This window comes from Anabrus simplex, chromosome 1, assembly GCF_040414725.1.
Source record: "Anabrus simplex isolate iqAnaSimp1 chromosome 1, ASM4041472v1, whole genome shotgun sequence".
NCBI classification, from domain to species: Eukaryota; Metazoa; Arthropoda; class Insecta; order Orthoptera; family Tettigoniidae; genus Anabrus; species Anabrus simplex.
In genome coordinates, this window is record NC_090265.1 from 707,835,724 (window position 1) to 707,848,139 (window position 12,416).

The 12,416-nt window shown below is 36.3% G+C and overlaps 1 protein-coding gene across 1 annotated transcript in view; it reads left to right on the plus strand.

Annotated features, from left to right (window-relative positions):
* LOC136857368 (transcriptional regulator ATRX) overlaps nt 1-9,626 on the plus strand; it is a 605,506-nt gene extending 595,880 nt beyond the window's left edge. The window contains exon 35 of the mRNA XM_068225161.1: nt 9,074-9,626. The gene's annotated coding sequence lies outside the window, so the exon portion shown is untranslated. The remainder of the gene's footprint in view (nt 1-9,073) is intronic.
* The last annotated feature ends 2,790 nt before the right edge of the window (nt 9,627-12,416 follow it).

Genomic DNA, 12,416 nt, shown 5'->3' on the forward strand with positions numbered 1-12,416 from the left:
CCTGATCCGAAATGCAAGGAAAAACAAACCGTTCACTGTAGTGGAAATGCAGAAAGAGGATTTTGTTAGTTTAACTCCATTAACAAAAAAGCTAACAAAAAGAAACAAAACCCCTTCTGGCATAAGCGTGGACTTCCGAAAGGCATCTGTTCTGAGGTTCCAGGGAGGGCATAAAGTGCATGTACGGTTCACATACAGTGATATAGGCCACTATACTACCATAAGTCTGCAGAAGGGTAAGGGAAGGGCACAGAAAATAACTGACACTGTTCTGGAACCAAAGTATCCTAATGGTAGGCCCATCAAAGCGGCTAAACTGCGTGATATAATGTCCATGTTGAAGTTTGTACCTCCCGTTCACCATGGCTATTATCAGAATATGAAATCAGACAATGGAAATGAAATAGAAGAAACTAATGAGCTTGATGTTATTTAGAGTGTTTCATGTTCATGAGGTTATTTAGTTATTTTTTCTCTGTTGTATTTGAAAATCTGTGTTTTGTCTACAATATAATCTACATGTCAGTATTCAAGTGAATATTTTTTACAGTAAAAATCAACGTATTCTGCCCCAGATTTGCAGGAAAGTAATACAGTACCTACATAACTCAATCCTTAAAACATTTTCTGATTCTTATTGTTTTGATAAAGTTACAGGCAATCTAGTAAAATGCTAAATATCTCAAAAGTACATTTTGGAGGGGTACCCCCTTTTTCCACTAAGCCCTTCAATTTTTAGAACATACTAGGATTGATAATAATAACTTCGACAATATTCTTTTTTGGGCTAGATACGTGGATGATATTCTAGTAATCATAGATGAGAGCACAACAGACACTGCTACCACCCTTTTTAACCTCAAAAATATTGACCCACACTTAAAATTTACACTCAAATCTGAAAATGAACAAAAAATAATTTTTTATACTTGACTATCATTAGACAACTAGGCTCCTTAAAATACAATATTTTCAGAAAACCTACCCAAACAGCTTCTACAATTCATCAAGGTTCTTTACATCCCGGAAATCTGTAAACGAGCTGCATACAGTAGCATGGTTTATCGAGCCTTTACTGTACCAATGTCCAAAAGTGATCTCAAAAAAAAGAGTTGAACAATATTCATATGATTGCAAAACTTCATGGATACAATAGTTATTTCATTGAAAGAATAATCAAACACAAACATCGCCCTTTAATCACTTTGAAAAAAGAAAAACCCAATGGTACCTTATTTTCTACCTTCACGTTCAATAAGAAAATTTATAAAGTCACTAATGTTTTTAAAAATCATAATGTAAAAATAGCCTATAAAACTATCAATAATAATGCAACAATCTTACATAACTCTACTTCTATTAATAATATTACTAGTTTTTCAAAATCAGGAGTATATGGGATAAAATGCAACAGCTGTAATTTTTCTTATGTTGGACAGACTGGAAGGAGCTTTAACATAAGATACTTAGAACATGTCAGTGCCCTAAAATATAATAAATTTTCAACAGTAGGACAACACATGCACGATTACAATCACAAGTTTACTGACATTAAGCAGGATATGGAAATCCTCAAAGTTATGAATAAAGGACCCCTCCTTAACATAGCAGAAAACTGCTTTATACATTTTAACTAATATTTTAATCCAAATTACAATCTGAATTACATTTCCAAAAAAACAAATATTTTATATGACCTGCTCATTCACATTTTCAGAAATACAAAATCAAATAGTCAAGGTCCGATTCAGCACTAGGAAGCTCAGTTATTAAAAAAAGGTTCGCGTACACTTTACTTAGGCAATCATCTGTATTCCCACATCCCTCAGCCCCACCTTGATCCTCTTCCTTTCCGCTTCCCTTCCTTCCAGTCTTCCTCAAGGCTTCAGTAAAATCTCATCCGCTCCACACATTGCAGAACGAGGTGATTCCCATACAACCTATGTCATTTATATTCTTCCCCCTAACATAAATCTTTCTATCTTAGCTCTCATTTATCCAGGTCAGCTGTACGATCCGCATTGAACTGCAAGATCCAACCACCTTCTACTTACTACTACTATATTTAGACCTTCATGCACAACAATCATCTTCTTTCAAGATTCTTAAAACAGAAGAGCTTTCTAACATCATGCATCGCATTCGTGTATACTGAATATGTGAATATCTTGAGAAGACAGCTTAACTTCGGCTCAGTTGAACTTTAAATAGAAACCAGCATATTTAAGGAGCCAGCCTTAATTGAACTTCTATGCATCATCCTTAAGCAGCATTTTAAGAATCTCTTCCAAAAGCAACTATTTAATGTAGTGCAGCGCACCAGCATTTTATGAATCTCTTATCAAATAGCAACTTTTTAACGTAGTGCAGCACATCTCTTGAACATTACCTTAATTCATACATGGTATGTACATATCATTTTTATGTCATTGTCACTGCAGTGTGTCTTAAGTTACTTGAACATTCAACAGAATTTTTTTATGTAACCAGTCTTTACTTCAATTCTATAAGTTGTGCATACAGTTTTTTGAGACCTTTGTGTCTATACATTGTTTATTTTCTTCGATATATTTGTGTGATGTCCTTTAAGGCTGATGATTACCTACAGTTAGGTCGAAACTAGTCCCTGAACGTAAATGTAATCTGAAACATTGTACAGTTTGTATTGAAAAGATGGACCTTAATAATAAAATATTTAAATACTATTGTAATCACAGTTCAATACAGATCAGTCATTATGAAATTTATATCTTTTAATGAGATGAACATCATCCCGTTAAGAGAGCCCTTGCAATCGAGGAACCAAGGAGAGGACATAGACGTCTGAGAGCAACATGGTGGCGTACAGCTGAAAAGGCCTTGAATAGAAACGGCATTCCAGTGGCGGAGGCATCAACTGCAAGGAGTACTCTCTAAGGATTAGAAGAGCCGACCCTGAGTGATACTTGGGAGTGTCCATTGTGGGCACACATACTGCTAGGAAAGGAGGAGGGCTATTCTAATCGTTCCTAATTATTAATCAGCTGAAATTCTGAATACAGACCGTTCTGGATTTAATCCTAAATTTCGCAGAGACCGCGCACTATCAAACATCTGTCAAAGAAACAATTTTCAGAGTGAAATGACTGTTGAGAATTTTGCACTTGTATACAGTTCAGCCCATTGTATCCATAGAAGCTAAACGTTTCTCTCCACTTCTGATTGTCTTATGTTAACCAAGTGATACATTTGGTCCCCTGCGCAACAGAACATGATCTGACCTAACATAAACGTATATAAATTGTTTAGAATCAGACAAAGTGGACTAGAGTATTCTTAAACAATGGTGGAGTAACGAAAATCAAAAATCCATAGTCTGTTTCCAGTCATTTGTCCGGGTCAGGGATGGAATGAATGTGGCTGCCGAAGCCTGTTGCACTCTGGGGATATAATTAATGACTGACAGATGAAATGAAATTATATTGGAGAGTTGCTGGAATGAAAGATGACAGAAAAGCGGAGTACCTGGAGAAAAACCTGCCCTCCCTCCGCTTTGTCCAGCACAAATCTCGTATATGTGACCAGGATTTGAACAGCGGAACCCATTGGTGAGAGACTGGCGCACTGCCACCTGAGCCACTGCGCCTAATGGTGGAGTAATGTTGGAACAAAATGTTGTCTGGGTCTAAAGTCATTTTCACTCCGTGAACAAAATTTGTTTGTAATTCGAGATAAACACATACAGGTAACAACCATTCCACTTGGTACAACTTTGTATATTTTTTTGTCAATGGAAGAAGTTTGTCAAATGTTCTTGTGAACGAGTTTTACTCGACAGCATTGATATTGACTACCAGAGCCATAACACTATTATCAGTCTTAATTCGCTTATTCATAATCAGCTCAGTGCACCCATATTCAGTAATACGATTAAGCAACAGCATAAAGGCATCTTTCATATAATATGTGTTTGTTTACATTTGTGCTCAACAGATTTCTGCATCAAAACCCACAAACATGTTTAGTATGTACAGGGTGGTTTTTTTAGCTTTGATCACAGAACCACTCAGAGCACGGCACGGCTGGTGCGGTGACACTCGGTCACTTGCCTGTATAACGCACACCTTTCCTCTCCTCTACATTGTGGCAATTCATATTTATAGCAAGCTATTTCTAGTAAAACTGTTGTTTAAAACCTACCTGGCATCACATTTGACGCTCAAAATGTTGTCCCTCAGCTTTAAAACACTTCCGACATCTCGTGAACAGATTTAGAGACACCCGGCGAATTGCAGCCCGTGTGATGCTCAAAATAACTTGTGCGGTATTCTCGTGTGTGAGGATTGTTAACATACACTTTTCCTTTCAGCATCCCCCACATGTAATAATTACAGGGATTTAAATTGGGAGATCTAGCGAAATAATTATCTTAATAACTTCCCGTATTATCTCCATAGACCGATCAGCAGTGTGTGCCGTTACATTATCTTGCATGAAGTAACCATTACTGCTTTCTTCTTCCGTCAGCTCTTGAAAGAATAGCCTGAGAATGAGGTTTATTTATCGGTCAGCATTTATTGTTTCATAGAAAAGTATAGACCCCGTAATTCTACATGCACTTATTGTGCACCAAACACCAAACTCCTGTCTTTACATCCTGAAGTAGACAGACATGCAGCTGTTGGAGATCTTCTGCACTCTAATAATGATTGTTTTTACTATATTTATGTAGCCACTTGAGTGCAGTCATGCCTCATCACTAAAAAATATAAGTTCTGGGTCAACATACCATTCGTGAACGGACTGAAGCAACTAGTTACAATATCGAACCCTAGTGCAACTGTCAAGTCCTCTTAAATGTTGGGCAGTGGTGGGTTTGTACGGTTTGGTTTTTAACAGTTTTGTTGCTTTGTGGGCAGAAGTTGGAGTTGCTATTTCATCAAGCTTTTCCTCTGTTAAAACAGTTCATGTCCTGCATGTTTTCTTGTTAAGAATGAACCCGGTGGTGTGGAACTTCTTCACTAAATTACGTACTGTATTCCTATGGGGGAGGGAGGATGCCAGGAAATTTGCAAAATGAATCGAAAGGGGCATTCTAACAGATTACATGCTGTTCTACTGTATACTCATTAAACACACAATAATGTTTGTATTCATACAGAAACAACGTTGTTTCAAAGTTAATTCAATCAATACCACAGATGTTAAACTAAACTATTGCGGTGAAGACATAGGATTAATTGCTTAATTGCTACTGCATTACATCACATCAGCTGGACATGAAGCAATATATCTCTCAGCAAATGAGTCGCACAGCCGTCTATTGCCTTTCTGTGTAGCTCCCCGGACACTTGCACAGAGCCAAAACAAAAAGTATAAGGTCTGCTAAAATTAGTAGAATAACCATTATTTATAGTTGAGTTTCCTGTCGTATTCGTTATTATACCACTTTCTATCTAGTTTACAATGGCGAAAAATGAAAGTATCCTCCTATTCAATACATCATATATTCCGTCATTAGACGGAGTAAACAAGTTCAGACATGTTTCGGCTCGTTTGAGTCATCTTCAGTGAAAAAATTAGGGGGGTTGGGATAAAGTGAAAGTGAGAAAGCCAGGCCACTAGAGAGGACAACCACCTACTGCACACCATTAGAACTTCATTGACGGTTTCCACTAGATTACTACAATTTACTATGCATCTGTCTTCTACCTCTTCTACCTAACACAGCTTCTCATTTTTTTATATGCGGCCCTTCCGACCCCTCTATAATAAGGCAAAACACCAGCCAACATTATGAAACAATAATGAAGAAAGGGACCGCTAGATTGAGAAGATATTAAGAATGCTGTTATTTCTGAAGCCTTAAATTTAAGGTGTTTTTTCTCCTTATCACAGGCTTTTCGCCTGCAGGTTAATTCAGGCTTGGTTTCTCTCAAAATGTTTGCTCCCGCTCTCCTCCTGACCATTTTGATGTGATGGGTTTCCACTAGGATTCTGACAGCGATTTCAAACTGTTTTGTCGTTTTTATAAACTAATAATTTGTAAACTATGAGGTCCACAACCTCACCATGTGCTACTATTATTCATTTCCATCTGCATCATTTGTTTTCTCATTCCCTTGTTTCGTAGGTTAACGCAGTTTTTAGTATCAATTATTATTTCAAATTAACACCTGTTTCACTGAATTTTGTCGCAATAAGTTGTTTTTTGCTCTGCATATTGATGTAAATATTGTATATTTGTGCTATTTTGTTTCCGTCTAGGCTCTCTTTTGTTTGTTTTTTCATTTGCGCTTTCATTATGTTTTTTAGCATTTTTTCAACTCATATTATGTAAATTATTCCAACCCCCCTAATTTTTTCACTGAAGATGGCTCAAACGAGCCGAAACATGTCTGAACTTGTTTACTCCGTCTAATGACGGAATATATGATGTATTGAATAGGAGGATACTTTCATTTTTCGCCATTGTAAAGTGAAAGCCGTCAATGCGGAATGATTCTAATATCTTGTAACTTTCTATCTAGGCTCATTAACATGTATAATTACTGCTATGGGCAGCTAAAATTGGGCTAAAATAAACGTTCATTAATCTGAACTTTCCATTTTAATTGATTTTATATCATCGGTCAGCCACTTTATGAATGCTCTTTATTAGTTTTCTGTTTGCGTGTTCTCAGTATTTGTGCAGAAATTATTACAAATTAGTATTACACTATGGCCACCTTCCTTCATCTCGAAGAATTAATGGTAGTGATAGTTTTCTACTACATTTTCCACCATGTTTTGAACAATATAGGTCTTAGATAGCCTGAAACTCTGTAAAGTGCATTTCAGTTACATTCTCTATATGGTCTTTTTTTACTTTTATCTTGAATTTAGGGTTTAATGTTTTTTGAACTGATTATATATTTTCTAAGTCTATTAAACAAGAAATGACCTTTGTCTCTATAATTTTGTAAAAACATGTAGATCTCAAAAAGTACTTCTTCTGACACCACATTGGATCACTTTAATCAACCTTTTGGTTTGTCGATTTCTTGGTAGTAACTGTCCGAGCTTTACGATCCTCCCAGTACTTCTTCATACATGTTGATATTCTTGCCCTTTCTTGTATAGAGAATATTCTAGTTGGGATTTTCTTCTTTGTGAATGTAAGGTGGAAAGTCATATTTTTAAGTGTTGTCTTTACTTTTTTCTTACCCATAGTGTCATCTGTGTAGGGCCAATTTCTTTCTAATCCTCCCTAATTTCTTTTATCTATCTGCATCCAGTTGTAGAATTTTTTGAAACAAGATTGTACTACACTAACTGTTTCAGAAATGGCAAATCTGGCATTCTCAGGATGTGGCCAAAGTACCCTAATCTTTTCTTGCACATGGTATCAGTAATGGGTTCTAATTTCTGATATACAGCGTTGTTAGGTACTATTCGCCATTGCCTATCTTTTTGATAGCTTTAATTGATAAAGGTTCTCCAATTCGTCTTTTGATCTTCTGTAATCTGTCAGTTTTGGATTGTTCGTTTAGATGGAATAATTGTGTAAAACTTTAGATATTTATTTGAATTAAAATACACTGTGTAAGAAAATCTATGGTGCTAGAGCCCTGATTGGCCTGCCAAGCGACTGCTGTTCAACCCAAAGGCCTGCAGATTATGAGGTGACGTAGTCAGCACAACAAATCCTCTTGGCCCTTATTGTTGGCTTTCTAGACTGGCGCTGCTCTCTCACCAGGTGGACATCAAACCAGCTCTCAGATCCAGGTAAAAGTGTAAACTCATGCCGTCATCCCGAGGTGGTGCAGCTTTTTTCAGGCACACCCCAACCCCGAATGGAAGTGAGCTGTGTGTACCATTTAAACCACCTACCAGCCCTCCTGTCATTCTTAAATTTCTGGCAATACCAGAATCGAACCCAGGCCCCCGAGGATGGCAGCTAACAACAGTAACTATTACACCACGGAAGCGGACCTCAGATCCAGGTAGAAATTCCTGACCTGGCCAGGATTTGAACCCAGAGCCAGAACCCTGAGAATTTCAAGAAAGAAAAACAAATCCAAATTTACAAAAAAAAATTATTGGCAAAAATGAAACTCTGTTTACACATATGTTCCTTATTTACCTGTGTGCTAGGGAATAAAAAGAATAGAGTTCTACCTTCAGAAATGTAAGTTGCGAGAATGTATTTCCTTACATTCCTTATTTTTAAAATTTCTGTACTGGCTGGTGAATGAGTACTCAGCACAAAACAATAAGAGTTGGGGAGGGAACCGTACACAAATATAATCTGCACCCACTGGCCTCAAACATTGGGAATTTAATCTTATCCAGCAACATCCACATCTGTTTTAGTTCTGCTTGAACTGTTGGAAATAAAAGGGCAGACATGTTAGTGAGATCCTCAGCTTGTTGGGGTACTGATTTCAGCTTCCCCACATGTTCCGTATCTCATTTGAAGAAGATATCTGGAAGTGAAATGGGAGAGAGCTGGAATTCTGTATGGACAAATAGCATGAAGGGACATGTAATGCGGGAGTTGTTCTTTCCATCCGTTCATCATTTAAACTTCAAAATTCTTCGAACCCACTTTTATACTTGCAGAGTTTATTAATCAACATGTTAAATTTAGAAGTTATTTTCAATGATTTAAAATACCACCACCAAAGGATACCTTTGTAAATGCCAATCAAAACAAACCGTAGCTCATTTAATTTTCTCTTGTCCACTACACGCTATCAAAAGGAAAAATTTGTTAGGACACCTGAGTTACTGCAATCTTTTATCTTTTTATCTGTTTCCTAGATAATGTTTTTAACTCATTGTAATATTCTTTGCAGTATTTTATTCTACTAGGTAATGTATTAATAACATTTAATATTGTATTGTTATAAACTAGAGCCCTAACATATCTTTAGATAAAGTAGAGCTATCTCCCTTGGAAAATTAATAATAATAATAATAATAATAATGAAAGGGTTGGGTGGTTTTCAGAAACCATCCAAAAGTTTTCCACTGCTAAATGATTGGACATGTAATTTGCTGTCATCCATATTGCCACTCCGAATTGATACTAGTTTGTCTTCTGTTGCAGGTGAATTGCAATCGTGAAATGCCTCTCCGGAATGTGTACAATCTTAAGAGACTGCAGTATACAGACTAGTGTAACGAAATTGTCATCTTCTGAACGAGGCATACAAAGACTGGAGAATTATTGTTTAGTTTGTGTATCACAGGCTTCTTGAACATTTAACAATGTTAGTTAAAATGTGTAAATACCATTTATCTAGGAGGAAAAACTTCAGGGGTTACCGCCTGCTTCTTGTACTGAATGTGTGTATATATATTGGTACTTCATATTAATTTATTGGTTCTTCCTCTGAGGAAACAAGGGCTTTCGTCAAAACTGTTTATTCAGAAACTGATAATCATAGATTAATTTGTGACCTGAAGATAACAAACAACTTGTTTCTTGTTTTTTAAAGTCTCACAGATGTGTTACTGGAAGAATGTGTTCTTTTGGTTTTTACTTCGGTGTGCTGGTTCCTGGTGTATGTGATTCCCGAAGTATGCTAAGAAATCCAGCCCAGTTATATTCTCTTCTTCCCATTGATGATGATGATGATGATTATTATTATTATTATTATTATTATAAAAACAAACAGTAAAAACTTCCTTAGTTCAGACCTCAATAAGCCAGACTTCACTTAATCCAGACAACAGGAAAATAAAAATAAAGCAGCTTGACGCAAAATAAAACAGTTGGTGTCTATCAAGCTGTTGTATAAAATTCATCTTGTTTTTGTATTGAACAGTACTGCATTTTACTTTATTTCTACATTTTATCATTATGTCTTGTCCTGTTCTGGGCTGTGTTGAGTGTAGAATCACAAAACAAACCGTCTCTGACACTAGGAAGAAAAAGAGTGGACTGACGTAGTGGAAAATGAAACAGTTTTTTTTTTTTTTTTTTTTTCAATATTGGCACAGAGTTTCTCACCACAATATATATATATAATTTTTTTTAAATCTGAACTTGCTTTGATAGTCTTTTGCACGCTAGCTTGACTTTCAGTTCCTCCGACGACTGCCAATTCACTCTAGTTTCTGCAACAAGAGTTTTGAGTGATGTTGAGCCAGGTCCATCGGCCATATCATCATAATGTAAAACACATGTAATATATTATGTACCTGTATTTAGGATTATGCCCTTTAAGGGGACAATAACAAACATGTTTTATTGCTGTAAGAGGAGTTTCAATGTACTTTCTTGTTATTTTAGGCCATTTCAGGTCATTTTTACTTTGTGTTGATTTGTTTAGCTTATCTGCCCAATTAGTCTGAATTAATGAGGCGCTACTGTAACTATCATCATTCCATATTCCAGACTTGAGTAACACTTCTTATATTTCTGTTCTCTGTTCTTCATTTGTGAATGTTTATAGTTTACAAAGCTCTTAGCTATTGCAAACCTTGCAGTTGTCCTCACAGGTGACTCATGGTCAGTGGTGGGTGAATGTTGCTTTTAGGGGCAAAGCAACTGAATTATCAGCTCTGAACTGAGACACTTATGCACCCCGCTGTTCTGGATACAAAAATAAATTACTGCGATCAAGTTGATATGTTTGCTTGCTCTTGTATAATAGCAAGGTGTGAAATTTTCCTTGCATGCAAATGTTACACGGGGACAAAGATCAGAGAATTATTGTGAGAATGGTACAGTTGTTAAGTGATCATTATTTCAGTCAGAGTAATTGTAGATCATATTTACAGTATTGTACGTTTCTTCAAAGAATTGTGACTGTAGTCTGTGGTTCATAGCATTTTGAATTCTAGAATGTAACTTTATCAATTTTATATTTAAAGTCTGTACACAGAGTCTCTTCATTGTCAGTGAGAGAAAAGTAATTTTTGCACTGGTTGGTGAATGACTAGTCAGCGCAAAAGGATTAGAGTTGGAGAGGGAACATTTGGCTGTTTGTCTTGAAGCAGATATGTCAAAATGCAAAAATGAAAGATGTTTCATATGGAAAATGAAAAGCTGCATACCAGTGTTTATAAATAAGAGAAGTCCAGTGTTTTACACCTGCGGTATGTGGGAACTTTAGAACTGCTTCCTTCTCGAGACTAGCTGGGAGAAAGTAAAGGGAGCTTGCGCTGTCAGTCTTCGCCCTCTCTAGGGTGATGTTACACATGACTGTACTTCACACATTCCATACTTTTCACCTGCAAGATTTCAGTTTGACTCTGTGTATAACTGGTGACATTTTCAATTTTAGCATTGAAGGAAATCACTCCCTTTGATAAAATTCAATGCACAATCAACCATTCAAGGAATTTTTAAAATATTCTGACAGTATTTCACATTTTTTTTAAAAAGAATATGGTATTTATGTCAGATTTAAAAGTACATGGCAGTTGCACAGCAGTGATATAGCTCACTGAGTGATTGGTGATTAACTTCTTCATTGGAAGAAGATATTCTGACATTAGTAAATTTACACAGTGGTGCAGAAATCACATGTGTTTGAATTATTGATAACTTTTGTTATTTTGAATGAAATGTCAATACTTTTGTGCCAAACATTAAATATATGGTTATAAATATGTGGGCATTACTTTTTTTCTCTCTCTCTCTCTTTTCCTAAAAGTGATGGAGGAAGGGCAAGCCCCGTATACATTGTAGTGTCCCCAGTATACATACAAAACTTCTGTGCATGGCACTGTTAACATACAGCTCTTAAATAAATGAGATAATCACTCTCGCTCAAAGACTCGCACACGTACATAAATGCATACCTTCCAACTTTCCCGATTTAGGCGGGAGACTCCTGATTTTTGACAGTTTTTCCCGCCTCCTGATCATTCTATTATTTCTCCTTTTTTTTTTTTTTTTTTTTTTTAACTTCAAACATTTGTTTTCAAATCCCACCATTTCAGCTTTTTTACGCCAGTGACCGGAAGTCCTTCGCTCTTTGGCCACTTAGAAATGAAATATCGACATTTATTAATACAAGAAATGAGTGCGAATGTGTGATGTTTATTGAAACCTGTGTATCGTGACGTGTATATCAGTTGTAAATCTCTCAGTCTCGCGTGCTTTGTTCGTGTTCGTTCACATCAGTCTAGTCGATTCTAGACACTAGTCGCTAGATTTGGAGTCTAGTAACTAGTGACTTTTCTAGACATTTAAGGAGTCATTTGTAGACAATTCTGGCAAATTTTAATTTATTATTTGATAAAAATAGCATTGTGCTTCATATAATCGCACAGGCGTGTGATGCAATATATTAATCTAAGCGTTTGCTAAGTAATGGCATCTAAGTGCACGACTGATTCGCACATGTTTAGCATGAATTTTCGGAAGGCTTATCAGAGACCAATCATCTCACTCATATACTTCCTGTGAGGGAATATAGATGTGTAATTTTTAGCCT